The sequence below is a fragment of the Dipodomys merriami genome, unplaced genomic scaffold, assembly GCF_024711535.1.
Source record: "Dipodomys merriami isolate MVZ:Mamm:240054 unplaced genomic scaffold, mDipMer1.0.p SCAF_40, whole genome shotgun sequence".
In the NCBI taxonomy this organism is placed as follows: domain Eukaryota; kingdom Metazoa; phylum Chordata; class Mammalia; order Rodentia; family Heteromyidae; genus Dipodomys; species Dipodomys merriami.
The window spans coordinates 10,238,380-10,243,217 of record NW_027205604.1 but is presented as its reverse complement, the minus strand read 5'-3'; positions in this window follow the sequence as shown (position 1 = coordinate 10,243,217).

Here is a 4,838-nt window from a genome sequence, read left to right as displayed (position 1 = left end):
GAGAAACCTACCAGCCGGGAGTCTCCACGAGGATCCCACCCCCACCCCTCACTCTCCACCTGAGCAGAGAGGCTCCATCCCGCCAAAGCCGCTCGGCATCAGCAGAGTGACAAAAGGACCTGCGGCAGACCACCCGGCCCGCCTGATCGATCGCAATGATCCAGCACTCTCCACCCAAGCAGAGAGGTTCCATCCCGCCAAAGCCGCTCGGCGCGACAAAGGGTCCTGTCTGCAGACCACCCGCCCGCCCGATCACGATCGCAACAACCCGGCGGGGTCACTTGGGCCCCAGAGGTACCGAGAAGAAGCTGCCTGAGCGTGGACACTCTTGACCCAACAGCTTCGACAGAGGCAGAGACAGAAAAGAATCACACAGAGCCACCACCGCCCAACCCAGCGCGGATTGCAACAACAACTGACGACCTACACCACACAGAAACAACCAGCTCCAGGGTGAGTACCCCACAGGGGAAGTGTATCCCTCAAGGGAGACCAGAGCTGGAGGGAATCCCCAGACCCTGACCTAGACTCCCTACCCCAGCACCCGGACCACAGGACCCACTAAAACTGGGAACTGTTTGAGAGCTCCACCAGCCCGTGGAGCACACTCAGCTGGCCAGGCTAGAGCAAGAGCACCCCTGGAAGGGAGCTTAAATGCCCAAGCCAAGAACAGCACCCCTGGGTCAAGACTACCAACAGTAGAAGAAATTTGAACTGTGTCCCCCAGGCTGTATAACCTAGGTGGTATACACATCAGCACAGGCCTAACGAGTGCGCTCCAGGCTGCATAACCTAGGTGGTATACACATCAGCACAGGCCTAACAAGCGCGCTCCAGGCTGGGGCCGGAACCAGGCCCGGGGATCCGGCGCCTGAACAACACAACCAACTCCTCCCAATTGAAGTAAAAAGCTGAGCATACGCCTCAACAGAGGGGAGAAAACCAGGAAACAACACTCCCCCGGGAAGCACGCCTGTGACAACAAAAGACCTGGAGGCCCAGGACAAGAGAAGCCCAAACCCCACCAAAACTCCACCCATATACCCTAGACTGGGAATTGGGCAACACAGGCTGCCAGCACCTGATAGTAAGCAGGAGCTCAGACTGTTAAGGCGGCTCAGCAATAGAGTGATAGTCTTGGATGTATGAGGCCCTGCATCTGATTCCTCAGCATCACAAAAGCAAAAAGGGTCAGAAGTGGTGCTGTGGCTCAAACGGTAGGGTGCCAGCCTTGAGCTGAAAAGCTGAGGGACAGCACCCAAACCTAGAGTTCAAGCCCACAACCAGCCCAAAACAAATAAACAAAAACACATCAGGAGCCCATAGCAGACTCCAGCATTTGGGAGAGTGCATCCAGAGCATCTGTTCTTCACAAGAGCACCCGTAGGAGCAAACACAAGCAGTCTAGGCTGCTCAACCCTTCCAAAGGCGGGAACTGCCAGCAATCTACAGCAGAGAGCTGAGAATCCTAAGTAAGTCAGAATAGCAGCTGGAAATAGGCTCCCAACAGAACCCAGATCAGGCACAGACTCTCTCTACCAATACAGAATCAGCAACCAAGCAAAGACAGACACACCAAAACAAAATTGAAGAGCAGTCTCCTGAACCTCCATGCGAAAATCACAGAGAAAAATCACAAGGTTTACTACCACCCAGGACAGCAAGCTCACCTCAAAAGCCAGCAGCCACACAGGGGAGAGCCCCAGTGGGAGCAAAGCAGGAATGGAAGACAAAGGCTACTTCCAAGGGTTGCTGGAGGCAATGACTCAAGAAATAAAGCGAGAAATTGATCAGAAATTGAAAGAGCACAAGGATGAACTATCCAAAGAGATACAGGGTATCAAACAAGAGATGCATGCAAAAATAGAAGCTGCACAAACCTCAGTAAGAAGTGAGATAAACGCCAAATTAGAGGTAATGCATACCTCATTGAGAGGTGAGATCAGTACTCTGAGAACCAACATTGAATCCATAAAGGGATCCATTTCCTCCATGCAAACCACAATAGAAGCCACTGTCAACAGAGTGAATGAAATGGAAGGTCGAGTGTCAGATACAGAAGACAGAATACACCAACTGGACCAAAAAGTGACAGATATGGAAAAATTACTCAAATTAAACCAAAGGGATATTCAAGAGCAAGCAGATAATGCTAAAAAATTTAACCTTCGCATAATTGGAGTGGACAAAGGTGAGGAATTCCAGAGCAAGGGAATGCACCACCTATTTAACAATATAATCAATGAAAATTTTCCCCACCTCAAAAACGACCATCTTAACTACATCACAAAAGCTTATCGAACACCCAACAAGCAAGACCCCAGGAGAAACACTTCTAGACACATTATAGTAAAAATGATAGATCTGAATAATAAGGAAACAATCCTGCATGCAGCAAAAATGAAGAAGGAGCTATACTACAATGGGAAAAAAATAAGAATTACTGCAGATCTCTCCACACAAACAATGAATGCAAGAAAAGCCTGGGAAAGCACCATACGAGCCCTGAGAGCCAATAACTGCCAACCCAGACTGATCTACCCGGCAAAGCTAGCATTCACATTTGATGGAGAACTGAAAACTTTTAATAGCAAAGAAAAACTAAATGAATACATAAACATTAAGCCAGCATTACAAAGAATTCTAAGAGGGGGGACACAACCTGAAGAAAGCAGCCAGGAACTGGGGCCTGCCCCAAACAGGCGTTACTCAAAGTCTAACTGAGCAAGCACAGGAGGAAAGGAAAAAAGAAAAACTTAGGAAAACGGAATGGCAGGGACAACAATGCATCTCTCTATACTTTCTCTTAATATAAATGGGCTGAATTCGCCAATTAAAAGAAAACGAACTGAGGACTGGATAAGAAAACAAGACCCATCCATCTGTTGCCTTCAGGAGACCCACCTCTCAGCCAAACATACAAACAAACTCAGAGTGAAGGGGTGGAAAAGGATCTACCAATCAAACGCCCCCAGTAAGAAAGCAGGTGTAGCTATCCTGATATCTGACAAAATAAACTTTTCATTAAAATCAGTACAGAAAGACAAGGACGGACACTACATATTAATAAAGGGAACAATCCAAGAGGAGGATATAACCATCATCAACTTATATGCCCCAAATATTGGTGCACCCAGATATGTCAAACAAATGCTCTCAAACTTACAGAATAAAATAGATCCCAATACGATAATACTAGGAGACTTTAACACACCACTCTCACCAAAGGACAGGTCTACCAACCAGAGGATTGGCAAAGAAGCTACCGAATTAAGAGAGGCCATACTGCAAGCGGAATTAACTGACATCTACCGAGTATTTCACCCTAAAACAACACAGTACACATTCTTCTCAGCAGCTCACGGAACTTTCTCCAAAATAGACCATATCATAGTTCATGCAAGGAACTTAAGCAAATACAAAGGGATCGACATAATCCCCTGTATCCTATCTGACCACAGTGGAATCAAGCTAGCTCTCAATAACAAAGCATACCGCAGAAATTTCTCCAATACATGGAAATTGAACAGCACACTCCTTAACAATGCCTGGATAACAGAAGAGATCAGAGAAGAAATAAAGCATTTCCTACAACTCAATGAAAATGAAAACACCTCACAAAGAAACTTGTGGGACACAGCAAAAGCAGTCCTGAGGGGCAAATTTATTGCCCTCAGTGCCCACATCAAGAGAATGGAGACAGACCAAGTAAATAATCTCATGTTGCAATTAAAACAGCTAGAAAAACAGGAAAAAATGGGACCTAAAGCTACTAGAAGAAGCCAGATAACCAAATTAAAAGCAGAGATTAACCAATTAGAAAATCAGAAAACCATAACCAAAATAAACCAAACAAAAAGCTGGTTCTTTGAAAAAATAAACAAAATTGATGGCCCATTGGCTAGATTAATTAAAAAAAGAAGAGAGGAAACCCATATTAATAGGATTAGGGATGCCACGGGAAACATCACCACACGTACCCAAGATATCCAAACAATTCTAACAGACTACTTTCAAAAGCTATACTCTCTAAAGGAAGAAAATCGGGCAGAAATGGATGCATTTTTAGAGAAATACAAGTTGCCCAAACTGAGCAAAGAAGAAGTTAACCAATTAAATAAGCCAATATCCTATAATGAGATACAGGAAGCTATCAAAAGTCTTCCAACAAAAAAAAGCCCAGGACCAGATGGATTCACAGCAGAATTCTATAAGATCTTCAAACAAGAACTAATACCCATACTCCCCAAGCTCTTCAGAGAAACAGAGAAGGAAGGAGCTATCCCAAACTCATTCTACGAAGCCAATATCACACTCATCCCCAAACCAGGCAAAGACCCAACCAAAAAGGAGAATTACAGGCCAATCTCCTTGATGAACACAGATGCAAAGATCCTTAACAAGATTCTAGCTAACAGAATCCAGAAACACATAAAAAAAATAATTCACTATGACCAGGTAGGCTTCATCCCAGAGACACAGGGATGGTTTAACATACGTAAGTCAATAAATGTAATCCAACATATCAACAGAGCCAAGGTCAAGAATCACATGATTATCGCTACAGATGCAGAAAAGGCCTTTGACAAAATTCAACATTCATTCATGCTAAAAGCTCTGGAGAAAATAGGAATAGAAGGAACATTTCTAAAAACAATAAAAGCCATTTATGACAGACCAATAGCCAATATTATACTTAATGGGGAAAAGCTACAACCAATTCTCCTAAAATCAGGAACAAGGCAAGGATGCCCACTGTCTCCACTCCTCTTCAATATAGTCCTAGAACCCTTAGCCAGGGCAATAAGGCAAGAAAAAGACATTAAAGGGATCCGCAT